At 39.0% G+C, this 17,082-nt stretch overlaps 1 pseudogene; it reads right to left on the bottom strand.

Moving 5' to 3' along the window:
* Window positions 1–698: 698 nt before the first annotated feature.
* LOC102503792 lies at window positions 699–4,248 on the bottom strand (annotated as a pseudogene).
* Window positions 4,249–17,082: the final 12,834 nt, after the last annotated feature.

Here is a 17,082-nt window from a genome sequence, read left to right on the forward strand (position 1 = left end):
TTCCCCCTGCAGTGTCTCCCTGCCAACAGAATTTGGAAAGGAGGAGCTGCTTTTGACTTTCCAGTTAGCAGAGGTTCTACAATCAGGGAAGGCATTCACAGGGGAGGAAGAGGAGGGGTTCTCATGGTCAGATTCCTAAGCTGAATGTTGACAAGGGACCCTCCTATCCTAGCTCGGCCCCCAGCATGCTGCAGTGGGCTTGTGGCATGAAGAGGCAGGATACACAGTGGTGGAGGCTCGAACACGCACTAGCAAAGGCTCAGCATTGAAAACCCTGGGTCGCTTTGGGCCTTGGATTCGCTCAAGGCTGGAAATCTTGCGCAGAACCCACACTGTCTTTGAATCACAGGGTCAATTACAGCAGACAGAACGCACAGTGTTAAATCACACTCTTGAATGCACCTGTAGTCACCACAGATGGTGACTGTCAGTTTCATTTACTTAAATTGTCATCGTGGTTTAAAATAATAAGAATTTTTTTTTCCTATTGCTATTTTTTTCTTTTTTTTTTTTTTTTTCTGGCTCCAAATTTCCTTGATTGAGACCTATTTAAAACATTTCAGTCTTTGATTCAAATAAACTTCAACTCAGTTGACTGGCCGATCGCTGAGCCAAGTAAAAGCTTCATGAAGGCGAAAACACTCCCCACCTACTTTGACATCAAAATAGGTTCCTGAGTGAAGCAGGTGTAAGTGTACTCAGAGTCTCTGTCCCATCTTCTTCAGAGTTCAGCTGAACTCTTCAAATTTGTGACTCTGCCGGATGAAGAAATCCCTACAGGCCTGGCGAGTCTGTGACGTGGATCATGTCTTTATCGATGTAGAAGCCAACTTTGGAGGCCGACTGAAATTTGCCACCTAGGGCGGAGATGCTACTGGTCCCCACCAGGTTTTTCATTTTGTGTTTGAAGACAAGAAGCTGGATTCTGAACTCCTGCTCTGCGAGGTCCAGGAAGCCGGCCAGCTTGGCCAGTCATGGTGGTGGAGGGAGCTGCTGCACCTCATTGGGGAAACACCTTCAGCTGCTGCTGGAAAGGCTCCTTGTGGAATTGAGGTGCACGTTGTCATGGTTGGTGACAGGAATTTGGGGCAGGAGTAGCTGAAGGGTTCCCCGCAGACCTGCGGGTCACCTTTCTGCGTGCACAGCATCCTGTCCGCATGCTGCTCCCACAGTTAGAGGTGAACACTCTCGTCACTACGCATGGGCTACCTGGTGAGAGCGATGGCCAGCAGTGCGTGCGTCTGCTCGTTCTGCTAGTTAATCATCTCATATTCGTACATGGTCCTTTGGAACATGCTCTTGGTCCTCTGGATGTAGAGGAGGATGTTGGCAAAGAGCCCGATGGCATCCTGGTAGTGACGCATCATCAAATATCCTATTGCTATTTCTTATCATAGACAATGGCTTGAAATAAAATAGCATGGCTGATACTTGACCTGAATCTTGTCTTAAACAGTCATAGTGAATTCCTAAAAATACAGACTGAGAAGCCTTCCAGATTTCTTTCACTTTTGAATTCAGAACAGGATGACTTTGCCATTATTACATGTATGTATGTATTTCTGAGTGATATTATATATTGTTTTAAGGTCTTATCTAAGAAACTGGAAATCCTTTGCAACTTGCTTCTTTGGGGTTTTGGCATTCTGACATTTTTGCAGATGAACAATTGCTCAATGTGTAAAGACCAAGCGGCTCTCTTTATTCAGCAAAGTATTGTATTATCAAATGAATTGCAAAGAGGCAGTGTCCTTAGCGCATTAACTTTGAATCTGCTGCTTGGAGCAAAATCCTGGTTTTCTTTCAGATGCTAATAACATACCACCCAGGCAAAGGCAGGTTACTCTCTAAAAAGGTTTGGTAGAACTTGGTTTGCTTTCATTATTTGTTTTGCTTAATAATGATTTCTTACAGTGACAGAGCAACTTTTTATCTCTGCCCATTATGGTCATCTGAACTCAGCTGATGTTTTTCGGTTTTTGGTAAGTTAAAATATTATTGATTATGAAATAATTCAATGACGAATACAATCCTCTTCCAATGGCTCCTGGTAATTGTTGATGGATATTTTATTTTTTTTTTATAAAGAGAATGGAAGTAGTTACATTCATGCTAGCATGAACATATATGATAATAGCTAGGCAGTTTAACACAGTGGAGAGATTATTTGACTGGGGGTAGATAGAGCTATTTACTTGTTTCTTATATGAGTTGGCGTTTATCTATTTATTCATTGGGTGATCTTGAATAAGTCACTTTAACCTCCTGGAATCTCAGTTTCTGTAAGTGCGGATGAGAATTCTGCATCAACAGCATTCTGAAGTTGTGAGACGAAATCAATGGAAGAATCTTGAAAGTGCATCGTTAACTATACAGGACTGCATATGTGCAAGTTAGTATTGTTCAATATTTGTACTGACTTGTGTTCTCATATTGTCAGGAAAACTTGAAAAGTGCTTCCTTGAACTTTATTAAAAAATTCTTATGAATTAACTTTTTGAAGCAATTTGATATAGTCCACCCTAGGATTCCAGAAACTTGAGTTAGATTTCTCACTCTTTCACTCAATTGGTCTGAAGCCTTAGACAAGCCTACATTTCTGTGCCTTCAGTAAAATTAACCCTTCCTTTGTCCCCCACTGCACTATGGTGACTATAGTAGGTTTTTAGAGATGAAGTTCGAAGAGACCTGAATCTGTAAGCCATGAATGTTAATAGTTCGGGATAATAACGCTGATAAATGTTACGAGTGAGAACCAAGGGAGTGTGATTATTACCTTTTATGGATCTCCCGAGGTTGCTCGTAGGAACGTTCATTCATTCTTTTGTACTGAAAGTGCTGAGTGTGGTGTAAAAGAGCTGCCAAAAAAAGACAACTTTCAGATCACAGACGGCGTATGAGCGAGAGCCACGTCTGGAACACTAAAACCACACTAGGTATTTTGAGAGTGGGAATTTAACACAAGAAGGGGCTACATGGGTAATGACAGAATGAAAGAACAGAATGAAGCACTGAGGAGATATGAGGATGACAACTGCAGGGGGCAGCACCTCCTGGGCTTGTCACCCCAAAAGGGGAAGGGACAAGACCCCAGTTCTTGTCTTACCTGAAAGAGAAGGTTCAGACGGCAGACAGAAGCCTTGTGTATGCTTAAGGAGCAAAGAGAAGAGCACAGAATTGTCAGAGCTGGCAGCTTTGAAGACCTGGAGCTCCAAGCACTGAGGAGGGATGTGCAAGCTGCTGGGGGTGCTGGTTCTGAGATTACTGAAGGATCCTAGGGATGGAGCCAATTTCTACTGCTAGACTAAAATGTATCGCTGAGGGAATGCTGATGGGAATAACAGGAAAACAGGAAAAAGTCACTTCACCCTTCTTCCAGTCTTCCATTCTCTGTCTAGTCCTCCCTACTGGCAAAGAAGAAACATAGTTTTCACTGTGCCAAACCCCAGCTTCACAAAAGAGCCTGGAAGGGTGAATCTGGAGTGGAGAGACAGCAGTTGAATAAGCAGCCCGTTATGGCTTTATGGAGAAGTAGCCGTTTATAATCTCAGGCATGTAGCCATAAATAGTTTATCTTTGATGGGGAAGAAAAAAAAATAGCAAAGTGACTGGAGCCAACTCTTCTTTCCCTTATTGTGCAGTGATGATAACTTCCCACATGACATACCCAGTCCCATGTGATTCAGCCTTGAAACTCCAAGCACTTAGAAGAACATGTCAGTCCCCTTGCCTGGGCTTCCCCTTCCTCTTGGACTCTGATTTTCTCATATTCTTAATCTTTCAGGGGATTGTGAAAAATACAAGAGGAGACAGGGTAAATTTAGAAAATTACCTTAAATTTGCCTTCTATTTTCCTGCAGCTTCCTGTCTTGGCTCCATGTTGACATTGTCTAAAAATAAAAGAATTTCAGAACTAGAGGTGACCTAAAGTCTTAAAGCAGATATTTTTACAGATGTTAAAACTGAGGGCTAAAGAAGGCATGTGACTTGATCTAGGCTATATTTGGTAGTATACTTGACATTGGCTTCTGGAGTCCTCGTCCTGAGGTCTGGCTTGCTCCGCCATAGCACGCTGCCAGGCAGGGCTAGTAGTTTCATGCATATCTGTCCCCAGTATGCATGATCACTGACCTCAGACATTACCGTGAAATCACGAACAGCTGCGTCATGATGAGGTCCCATGGTTCCAGCTGCGGTCCTTTCCAAAGCAGACATCAAACCCCAATGGATGTTCCTTTGTCGTGTCATTGTGTCGCTCCTTTTGGCCATGACTATGATTGGATTCCAGGTTTCCGTTGATAGTAGAATGCTATGTTGTGCCTCACCAGCTGAGAAAACAATGTTCATTGTTACTAGGACTGAATATGAAAATATAATTTCGTTAAATTAGAGCCAGCTGGCCAAATCAATTCTTCTACTGTCCTAAATATTACAAAGAATATGATTGGACCTTTTTGCATGTTGCAAAATGTCTGAATGTTTTTTATGTATAGCTATTTTGAGAGAAGTGTTTTTATAGTATATATTTAAAACAATTTCTTGTTCTTCTTTCCAGTAAATATAGACTTTCATAAACAGTTGAGGATAACTTTACAAATCCAGGAAGTTATAGTATAAAAATGAATTGCATTTTAAAAATATTGGTATTTGATTGGGTTTCTAACCCTTCTATTCCTATAATTCAGTTCAATAAATTCATATTTATTACTTACTTTATTACTAAGTTCTAATAGCTATTACCAAAAGCAGTCGTGAAATATGAGCTAAATTATCTTTGCCTTAGCATGTGTAATAGTTCCACAAGGTGGCCCACACTCAATTTCTATTTGTTATGCAGGAATTCCTCCCCATTCCATAACTGTTTAAAACCTACTCATCTGCAGCCTCAGCATTCTTTACCAGCCTGAACATAAAGGGTGTAATGTAAGGTTTAGGAAAGTCTTTACAAAAGACATGGCCTTGGAATTGTGTGTTGAAACAATGCAGAGAGGCATTTGTAGTAGAAAAATCAACATGACTCTGAAAAGTGACATAGAATGAATTCGACATGGGAGGGAATGGGGTGGGGCACAGCCATTAAAAGAATGACACACAATTAGCACCGGATGGTGCAAGTGTCAACTCTCAGTTGTCTCTGAGTTTCACTCTACACTCATTGAAATACAATAACATGCTAAGTGGCCCTCCCACAGGTGCCAGGACAGCTCCCAGGCTGACCATAAAAGGTCAAGGGGTGAGTGACGGCCCAGTTCCTGGGACTCCCAGCTCCTTCCCCAAAGTGGTTGGAATAATCCCCCACGTGCTAGCGAATGACGTTACGGAGCCCATGACACCTACAATCCCCACAGCTCACTGCCGCTGTCCCTGCGCAGTGAGATGACCTGCACTCTGTCTGTGGAGTGTGGATCTACTTTTACTCTAAACTGAGCACCTAAGCCCCACACCTCGTGGCTTTTCTCTTGCCTCCTCAAACAGGCTGTACTCTGTCTATGGAGTATGTAGCTCTCTGAATAAATCTACCTTTATTCAACTGTGGCTCACGCTTGAATTCTTTCCTGTGCGAAGCCAACAAGGACCCACACTTGGCGGGGCCCATCCCAGGGACTCAGTGAAGAGCTGGGACACGGCCATTCTCTGGCCCCATATTTTTTCCTGTATCAAATTAAGGGAACTGCACTGGTGGGGTGGAAATCCAGGAAGAAATGTCTATAGCCAATTGGATAAACACATCTGAAGCACATGAGAGAGATCTTGACTGAAGAGGAAGACTTGGCAGTTAGATGTCATTAAAATCATGGGAGTAGATACAACTACCAAAGAAGAATTGGGAAAAAAAAAAAAAAAAGCCAAAGACAGAATCCTGAAGACCACCACCATACTGGGTGAAAAGAGAAAGAGAAGCCAGCTAAAGGGTCTCTGAAGAATGGCTTCAGGAGGAGCACCAAAGCTGGCATGACCCTGGGCAGGACTGAGAAGTCTGGTCTCTGCTGCACTACATGGCATGTCAGGACTGTGTGTCCTAGCAACGCAGGGAGGGGAGTGGGGGCCCAGCACCTTCTCCCCAAGGGGATAGGAAAACTGGGGCCACTCACTCAGCTGTCGCTGATAGTTCTAGAGAGGATGGCAGTGTGTGTTAAACATAGTGTACGAAGAATACAATATTATGCGTGCTAATTCTGAAAAGGTGTTTAATCTGTGAAATTAATAATGACAGAAAATATCCTGGTATCAGTTAATACCTGGGAGTCAAGTGATCTAGTGACCATCCTTGGCAATTTCATCCACATGTGGCAAAACCCTAGCAGAAAACCAGGGATGCGGGAACAGGCTCTATCTCGGGAGCTTAGCACAAATGAAGCAGGACCCCAGCACCTCAACCAATGAACAGGGATTCGATTGTGGAGAAGAGACTGAGGAGTATCACCGGGCAACCGAGCAGTATTGAGACACGAAACTGGGTCTGAAACCCAGTACCAACAACCAGTCCTGTGTGGGAAAAGGAAGGTTAAAATTTTGTTCTCTGGATACTCCATGCAACACCATGAACATTTATTTTAATGCAGACTCCACCAGTAAACTTTTAAAACATGAATTTAATGCAACCCAGTTAATTAACAAATTGACAACACGGAACTTAACTACTACCCAAATTGCAGATGTATGACATTGACACGCCTCCTTCAGCTCAAAAACTACTTTCTTTAGAAGAAATACACATAAAGGAAATGAGCTAGGGGGCTTAAGTAAAATTATTGGATCCATGAAGGCAATAAGTCTTGCACATTACTCTTTTAGGTGTAATTTTCTTAATTATTCTCAGAGATACCACGTTTATACTCAGAATAAAAAAAAAAAAGCTTTAGTTCTAGTGAAAAACATAAAATTATTTAAAAAGGAAGAAAATATAGCCTACTGAATGTATTCAAATAGAATAGATATATTTGTTTAAGGCAAGCCATTTTAATTAAAATTTTTGATGATTATAGGCAGATATACTGGGGTAGTGAGGCAATTGGCCTTTTGAAAAAGCCACATAAATAAGAGTTTACATTGTGAGCAGGAAACCCTCAGGTACAAAGAAGACATTTTGAAGCCAGCCTGTGTTACTGAATACAAGTTCGTGTCCTGATGCACAGTGAGGCCAAACTGAAACGTCTCGAGTTCGGAGCATTGAAAAGTTGATTGCAGAACTGAGCGAGGAGAACGGGTGGCTCATGCTAAAAAAAAAAAAACAAAAATCCCAAACTCCCTGAAGGGTTTCAGCAAAGCAGTTTTGAAAGCCAGGTGAGGGAGGGGGTCGCAGAGTATGTGATCAGGTCGTGCACAGTTCTCTGATTGGTTGATGGTGAGGTAATGGGGCGGTGTCACAGGAGTTAGCATGATCAGTCCTTAGGTGCCTGTAGGTCTGGGGGCTCATGATCATCAAGTAGTTAATCTCTTCCATTTGATGGGGGTTTTAGCATCTGTAAAACAACTCAGGAACTGTGCATCAGGTACTGTTATCTGGGGACTTCAGAGAGGAGCTACAGCAGAGGATATTGGGGAAGGGAAGGGGTCTGTGCTGGGAAGGCCCTGTAGGATGCTGTTCGGTTACATCAGTTTGCATCAGAAGTGTTGATCAAGTTCATTAAAGAAGTAAGAGGAAAATTGCTGATTTTATCTTGCTTGCTACACCACCAGCAAATACACATATTATCAAGTCTCTTAGGTAGACTAAGGAAAGTATGATTGTTTATTTAGTATGATTGCCTATTTAAATTCCAAAACAAATCTAGCTTCCCACCCGTGAAATTAGCCATTTTTTGACTTCCAAAATAAGCTAAACAAATAGTTCATGAGAAGAGATAGTTCATGAGAAGAGTTCATGAGAAGAGATACTAGCAGCTTTGACAGCATAAATCATCAAAACAATCTGTAGAATATTGATGTATGCTTTTGTTTGTAAAGACTTATTTATCTTATAGAATTGAAAGTACACCCTCTAAACATCATTTTTGAGGTTAAAAAATTAAATCTGTGAAGCAAAGATATTGGCTGTTCCCCATCTGTCTGCTTTCTGTCTCATTGTACTCACGTCTGCTATGTACTCATGGAAAAGAAATCCTTTGCGCCACATTTTACTTTATATGCCAGGTATAGGAAAAAAAAATTATTGGCATCTGACTTGACAAGGAAGAGCCATATTGTTTTACTGTGGTAAAGCTCACTTGTATCCTAATGGTTTGGGTACCAATGGTGGTTCCATTAGAAAGTTCTGTATTTTTTTGGTAAGTGTTGAACTCAGCAGAGATATTTTGCTTCATCCTTATTCAGAATTTAAAATCTAGCCATCACAAAAGTGACATCCTCAAATCTCGAAAAAAAATTTCTTTTAAGTCATTTTGCAGTGATATGAGAACTAAAATATAAATCTATCCATTTATGGTACTATATTAAGGAGTAAAAGCACAGTATAATTCTGTATTGTTGGCAATATCTTCAGCCACTTGTACGTTTATTTATTGAATGTGTACAGTGAACCACTCTCCAGGGTGCCAGAGATACAGCAGTGAGCAAAACAGGAAAAAAGAAAAATTCCTGAAATAATGGCACTTACATTTTAGGGGGTGGAAGTAAATAATAAATGAAATAAGTAAGTTGAAAAATATATTAGAAGGTGATAAGTGCTTGGAAAGAACTAAAATGAGAATGAAAGAGTAGTACTTAGAATGAGAGGGCCTGGGGCCTGGCTCCAGTTTCAGACAGAGACCTCAGGAAAGGCCTGACTGAGATGTGATTAAAGAAGGAGATAAGGGAGATGGGGGAGCAAAGCATGCAGGTGTCTGGAAGAGGAACCCGTCTCCTGAAATGAGTGTTTCTAACGTGTTTGAAGCACAGCTAGTTGGTCAATGTGGCTGGAATGGAATTTTGGAAAAGTAGGAGGAGACCAGGTCAGAGCAGTAAGACAGATCATGGGTGTTTTCACCCTGAATGCCTTCATAATAGACAGACTGGAAGGGCAGTGGGGAAAGCGGGGAAGATACTTAGGGGGGCTGTTGTAACAACATGGGTGACAGATGATGATGCTACCAAGAGGGGAGGTTGAGAAGTCGGATAAAGAACGCATTTGAGAATAAAGATGTGAGAGATACATGCATACACACACACGTAAATACTTACAGAGGAATACTACTCAACCAAAAAAAAAAAAAGAAATTCTGCCATTTGCGACAATATGGATGCACCTTGACGGCCTTATAAGTGAAACAAGTCAGCTGGAGAAAGATAAATACCTTATGACTTCTTATATGTGGATTCCACCCATATGTGGGATCTAAAAAAATGAACAAACAAAATAAAAACAAACTCATAGACCCAGAGAACAGATTAGGGGTTACCAGAAGTGGAGGGGCTTGTGGATGAGCAAAATGAGTGGAAGGGGCCAAGTGTACAGTGAAGGGTGGATCGCTCTGCAATGTACAGATGTTGAACTATAATGCTGAACATGTGAAACTTACATAATAAAACATTTTTAAATAAAAAAAAAGAATATATTTGACAGTAAGAGCCAACAGGCTATTCTGACAGGTCAGATATGGGATAAAGCAAGATACTTGCTATAGACAAGTGAAAGAATGAAATTTCCACTAAGTGAAGGAAACTGTGAGTGGAATAGTTTGGAAAGGTAAGAGACACCAGGGATTTTATTTTGTGGCATGTTAAGTTTGAAATCTCTGCTGAACATACGAGTGGAGATACGGAGTGTTCATTTGGAATATAGCTCTGAAATTCAACGTTTGAATGGTATTTCAAGCAATAATACTGATGAGACAACCAAAGATGTGTATTTAGATACAGAGAAGACATCCAAGAACCAAGGCAGTCCGCAGTTCAGCTACTGGGATGACAAAACCAGGAGAGTTCAAGAGAAGTAACCAGTGCGGTAGAGGTAAATATGGAAACCAAGTGAAGATAGCTTTTCCAGGAAGAGGGCTGAGCTGTTGTCAAGTGCCACAGAGAACTCATGTAAAGTGAGAATGGGGAACCGACTACTGAATTTGGCAACTTGCAGTAGAAATTTCCACTTGACAATGATTGCTCTAGATCTTGAAAACCAGATGTTATGCTTCAGTTACCCTACTCAACTTCCCTAGGTTGCCATGACGTTAGAACGGTGGTGGTGAAATATTTTAGGAACAGAGGATTTCCAGCTGCACATGAAAGAACATACATTTCCTCAAAGTTAACTATTTCATTGTCTCTTTTTACTTTGTTATAGCTTTATGAGGTACAATTGATGTACAATAAACTGCATGTGTATAGAGAAAGTGTACAATGTGCTGAGTTTTATATATATATATAACCATAATTTCAATCAAATAATAAATATATCTACTGCCCCAAACGTTTTCTCATACTCATTTGTAGTCCATTCTCCGTCCATGCCCAGCAACAAAGAGATCTGATTTCTGACACTTTTATGTTTACCCAAATATTTTGTCCAGCTTTATTGAGGTGTAATTGACAAGGGAAAATTGTATACATTTAGGTTGTGCAATGCGATTTTTAAAATATTTACAACATGATGATTGTAAACACATAAAATTTGTAAAATCATTATTAAAATCAAGTTAATGAACACATCCATCGCCTCACATAGTTACCTTTTTTTTTTTCCCTTTTGTGGTCAGGACAATTGATACCCACTTTCTTAGAAAATTTTAAGTAAACACGATATTATTAACTATAATCACCATGCTCTACATTAGATCCCCAAGCAGTTCTCATATATTCTCTCCTATTTGATTCTTTTTCAAAGATTAGTTCACTTTATTTCTGTAGGTCTATTTTCAAGTTATCTGTCATTGATCTATTTTTCTATTCTTTTGCTCATACCACACTGTCTTTACTACTTTAACTTTACTTTAGCTAGAGAGAGAGAGAAAAAGAGAGAGAGAGAGAGACTGGATAGTTCCAGGCCTCTAAATTTGCTCTTCTTATTTAATATTGTGCTGGCTATTCTAGGCTATTTTGCCTTTTCATATAAACCTTGGAATCAGCTAACTCACAAAATAACTTGCTGAGATTTTGACTGACCCTCTAGATCAAAATGGGAAGAACTGGTACCTTAACAGGGATGAATTTTCCTATCCAGGAACATGAAATATCTATTTATTTAGATCTTCTTTGATTTATTTATCAGAGTTTTGTAGTTTTCCTTTTATAGATCTTGTACATATTTTTAAAATTTACAGCTAAGTATTTAACTCTTTTGTACAAAAGATGTTGTATTTTTAGTTTTAAGTTCCAGTCGTCCTTTGCAGGCATGCAGGATAGCAATTCCCTTCTGTACCTTTTATCTTGCAATTTTGCTCTAATCGTTTATTAGTTCAGGAGTTTTATTGTTGATTCTTTGGGATTTTCTACATAGTCAAGTATAGCATCTGTGATTAGATAGCTCGATTTCTTCCTTTCCATTCTATATACCTTTTTCTTTTTCTTTTCTTATTGCATTAACTAGATGTCAAATAGGTGAGATGAGAGAGACATCCTTGCCTATCTCCTGCCAGCAGGAGAAAAATATAAACTTTCTTACCATTAACTATGAAGCTAGATGTAGATTTTTTGTAGGTGTTCCTACCAGTTTGAGGGAACTTCTGTACATTTCTAGTTTGCTAACAATTTTCATCATGAATGAGTATTGATTTTGTCAAATACTTTTTCTGCACCTGTTGATTGATTATATGATTTTCTTTAGGCTGTGGACGTGATAGATGACACTAATTGATTTAATTTATCCCAGTTTATACACACTAAGCCTTGATTTCTTCACCTATTTTGGAAATTAATCCTTACTTTGAAGATCTAAATAAATAGATATTTAATGTTCATGTATCTTGAACACTTAAATTTTAAATTGCTTTGCATGCCAATGAGCATATTTTAGATCATCTTTGTGGTTTCATTGATGGCATGTGTCATATTTTAAACAGCCCCTTATTATTGGACTTTGAGTTTTTTCCTAATTTTTATTTGTTATTAACAATGCTGAACTGAACATTTGCCAGAGTCTGCTAATTTTCCTGGAATACATTTATAATTTTTACATGAAGGATAGAAACAATTTAAAATTTTGAGTATTGTTGTTGGAAATTTTCTTCCAGAAATGAGGCATGAATTTGGATCTTATGAGCTAATGGCTTTTGTATGGAATTAATTGAACATTCCAGTTATTATTCCTAACCAGCCTTTACTGTCTGTCTCCTAACCACATGTCCAGTAACAGATACTTTGAGTACCTACTGTGTGGAGAATATTGTGGCAAATTCAACTTTGAATATGATTTAATCCTTGTCTTCCAATGGCTTCCATTTTTGGGGGGATATATATATATATCAATTATGCCATCAAAGATACCCAGAACTCTCCTTGAAATAGAACTACTGTAATAATCAAAATATGACCATTCACTGAAGATGAAGGGGCCTCTGACCAGTGGAATTCAGGAGGGCTGGTCATGGTGCCCCGTGTGAGATTGGTCCAGGGCGCTGAGGCGCACTGTCAATAAATACGCAGTGGGGCTTTTACATGTCAATAATGCAAGAAGAGACAAAGACATGACTGTTTTACAAAATCAAACTTGTTGACACGAGTTCTGAGTGTGAGGAAAGGGTCATATCTATAATCAGAGTCATTTCAGGTAATGTAAGAAACTTCAGTCAAAAAATATGTTTATCAAATTATGAATTAATCTGAAGATCACCAAAAGAGAAGCATTTCTTTCCGAAATGATTCTGCTTGTGTAGTTTGTTAGCTGCTTCTAATGATAGCTAGCTTTACCTGTAAACCGAAAATTGCATTGCAGAAACCTACAACCCAGGGAGTTAAATGTATTTCATTTATAACTGCTCAGTGAGCAAGGAAAGACCCAGGGGCATTTAGGAGTCAGAAAATCTGCCTTTCTCCTGAATGTCGTAATTGTAACTACAATACAAAGAATAAATGATAAATGAGACAATGATAGATGAGTATGGTATGAATTATATTTAGAAACTCAAATATAAACACATCATATTATTTTGTGCCGGGATTTTTTCCCCCAAACCAGAGAAAGGAGCCTATTCTTATAAAGCAAATTGAAGAAGAAAAATTGAAGACACTCACAAATGAATAAAAATGCATGTGGAATTCAAATATGCAAATGATAACTATTCCTTTTGTATACACTGTAGATGGAAGAACAGAGTACATGATCACAGCTGGAATTCACGCTGGGATTTTATACTATGTAATATTAGCAGCCACCTTCAGATCAGGCTCACCCCAGCTGTTCACTTTACAGAGCCTGCCTCCTTTCCCTTTCCCTTCCCCTCCAGTAACCCTTCATACTAGCTTTCTTCATTTTTATAAAAAGGCAGAAATGAAGCCAAAACCTTTTGTGTAGGGGGAAAAAAACCTATACAGCAGAAGGCAAATCCTAAGCATTTATTTAAAAAAAAAAAGATCTTGCTTTAATAATTAGAAATTCTTTCCATCCAAACCAGTACCACTTCAAAACACTTAATTCTGCATTTCAAAGGCTGTCATTGTCTTCTGTGTGTGCGGGAGCACTTGCTATGACCCTAATGTTTAAGCAGATGAATAACAGAGTAAAAACTTTTGCATTGTTTCATCTCTACTCTCTTGTGCTTGATTTTTGCATTTTGTTTGAATAAATGTATATCTAATTATGCTGTCACATGAGTACCATGTTCTGCATAATTTACAAGAAGTATCTGGTATAGAAAATTACTTCCACTTCCTAAAATATAATTGACTTGTGACTATGAGCAAAATTCTTTTCATGGTAGTAGTGGGTGAAATATGCTCTCAGAAAAGAAACGTCTGGGTCCTAATGGTTAGATTTGTGAATGGTACCTTATACGGCAAAGTATGTGATTAAACGAAGAATCTTGAGAGGAGGAGCTAATCCTGGATTATGCAGGTGGGCTCTAAATGTGACCACATGTATCTTTACAAGAGAGAGGCAGAGATTTTTGAAGAGAAGGGGGCAACGTGACCATGGAGGCAGACATCAGAGTGATGTGGCTACATGCCAAGGAACTCCTGGAAGCCACCAGAAGCTGGAGGAGGTAAGGACGAGATTCCCTCCTGGAGTATTCTGGGGAGTGCAGACATGCTGATGCATGATTTTGGATTTCTGGCCTCTAGAGCTGTGAGAGAATGCATTTCTGTTGTCTTAAGACATCTAGTTGGTGATCACTTGTTAAGGCAGCCACAGGAAACTAATACATTTGGATTCCTAAAAAGCAACATGTTATTAGTTAGCTAGTAGTTCTGTGTCTTGAGTCTCTAGGAAACAGGTAAGGCTGAACAGATGGATGCCCATGCAGGACCTACAAGCAGGGCAAGGAAAAGCAAGCGTGCAGCCTGGGAGAATGTGGAGCAAAGTCTCGTCTCCTACCGACCTGGCTGCTGGCTATGAGTCACTGCTGAGAGATACCATCTGCTGCTCAGCAAGTGTATCAGCTCAGCATGTGGACTTCTCTGCAAAGCTGCTGGGAGGAACCTAACTAGCTGTTCATGAAAAGGTGAAAGGAAGGGATCCATCCCATCTTCTATTTCCTGTGGTCAAAGTTCCCTGACAGCATCTCAGTTCTGAGTTGCGTGGTCCAGCCCAGCAGCGATGGCTCAGGAAAGCAGATCCCACACTATGTGGTGTGGGGTTTCACACATGTCCACAAGTATAGGGACAAACTGGGCTGTATAGGCTTGGCATGGGGACGCAAAAGCCACTGAGGCTAGAGGTTTCAGTTTGGAGAGGTGATGGCCATGGGTGGTTGGTGGTTGTGGTGGCCTGGGTCTCAGAGACAAAGGAAGAAGTCTGAGGAGCACATAGGTTGTGCCTGACACTCTCTCTGATACCTGAGACAAACTGCTGGGGTTCATGGAAGTGACAAACAGCTGGGATATATTTGAGGTTTAGGTGGAGGTCGGACAGAAGTATATACTTTAAGATGCTTTCCAGCATGATTGTGCAGGCGATAAAAATGAGTCATTAATTGACAGAGGAGGTCGCTCTATGCGTTGTTTTCCTGTTTATTTTTTTCTACCTGCGTGTTCTATGTTATCATTATATGATGCTAGTGTGCCAATAAACATTTAACACCGAGCTTTTTTCCAAAATATTTAAGTATCTATACATACATGACTTTATATAATACATTTTACTGTTATATAGGATGCACTTCACATAATTTACAAGTAATAATTACATATACCCTTTGGTATAAATGCCACATAGCCTATTGATTCTCACCGAACGACGGCTTTGATTTTTGCCCATTCTTGTTAGAGTAGCCAACTTCCGGTGCAGCTGATGAATGGGTGTGGTTCCGACCTGAAATGCTAGCTGATGTTTTCATTTCAGTCAATGAGCAGAACGGAAATGAAAAAATGAAAGCACATGCTGGAACTTTACTCATTTATTAATGACATGAGTGTCTTCTTCACTGAATGACATAGTAACTTTTAAATACCGGAAGAGTATTTCCTCAATTTTTTTGTGCAATTCATATCATAATGACTATAGGCATGGCATACATTTAAATTTAATCTTCATTAGTAACATTTTCTCTGTCATTTTCTTAAGTCTAGGCAATCAACATGATAATAAATCAAGCCATGATTGGTGTGTTTGCCAATTTTAGTGGAATAAATACTCCCATTACAGTTGATTTCAAGCAACCAATCGGATGCCACTGAGTGTAAATTTGGTAGCACACTATTGTAGTGGTATTTCTCTTACAGAGACTCAGTACGACACAAAGAAACTCAAGAGCACAAATAAGAGTCAAATGTAATAAATAATTAGAAAGTGGTGAATTTTAAGTATTTGTAATCATTTAAATATAATTTAGTTATATTTAGGTTATACATACAATTCATATAATTTAGCTTTTAATATTGTCTGTGCTTAACAACCAGCTTGCAAAATTCCAAAAAATCTTACCGCCAGCTCTGGCTAGCTGGGACGCATGGGTCTAGTAGACCACTGGGGATACCACTGAACTAAAGACGAACTGCTAATGGCTCCTCCCTGGGTGGTTCTGAGAATCAGTTAGGATATTTTAAGCGAAAATATTTTGACACATATAAAGGTGTTAAATAAATGCAGTATATTCTTACTGAGATTAATGATCAAAAGGTCTAATTCAAGGATGTTAAGAAGCAATTATTTGGTTTTGATTTTGGCTCTTCAGGGAAAGAAGTATGGATCAAATTGAAACAAAAGTTTGAATTCTACTTGTTCCATATACATAGAAAAAATGTGGTACCTTGAAGGGTCCTTATCTACTGAAAAACACAGTGTTAGACATGTTCAGCTTTCCAGAAATTAATTATAAGTTTTTGCTCACTAAGTTTACTAAGAGTGGTCATTTACTATAGAATGGACAGAAAAGAGTGAGAAGATCAAATCAGAGCTTTTGCTTTTAGTAAGCTATGTATGAATTACCTAATTGTATCATATTTTTGCTATGTCTTCATTGGAGAATTGCTTGTCGTCAATAACATTTTAATGTTTTCTTTTATACACACAACACATACACGTATATACAAATATATTATATAATTGGCATTATGGTACAAATTTTTCGTTTATATACTGCTTTTGGTATATTCAATATAAAATGTAGGTACTTTCTAATGTTACCAAGTATGCTTCAAAACCACTGTTTATGTACTTGCACACTATTTCATTCTGTAGCTGTAACACAAATTAATTTAGCTGGACATTAGGCTATTTCTAAAGTTTCATTGTTATAAGTAATATCATAATGAAAATATGGACAAATCTTGGTCAAGATATTTGATTATTTTCCCACACTATTGATGTGAAAGATATTTTAAGTCGACGGAGTATGAAATTTCTAAAGGCTCTTGGTACCTATTCCAATTTTTTTTCCTGAGAGCTGGAACCAAATTTCCCTCCCAACAGTACTGTGTAAGAGTGTGTATTTCCTTGTATTCTTGCCGACAATGAATATTTATTTTTAAATCTTGTTATTTGATAGATTGGTAACTTTGGATTTGATCTGATTT

The sequence above is a fragment of the Camelus ferus genome, chromosome 9 (assembly GCF_009834535.1).
Source record: "Camelus ferus isolate YT-003-E chromosome 9, BCGSAC_Cfer_1.0, whole genome shotgun sequence".
Taxonomy (NCBI): Eukaryota; Metazoa; Chordata; class Mammalia; order Artiodactyla; family Camelidae; genus Camelus; species Camelus ferus.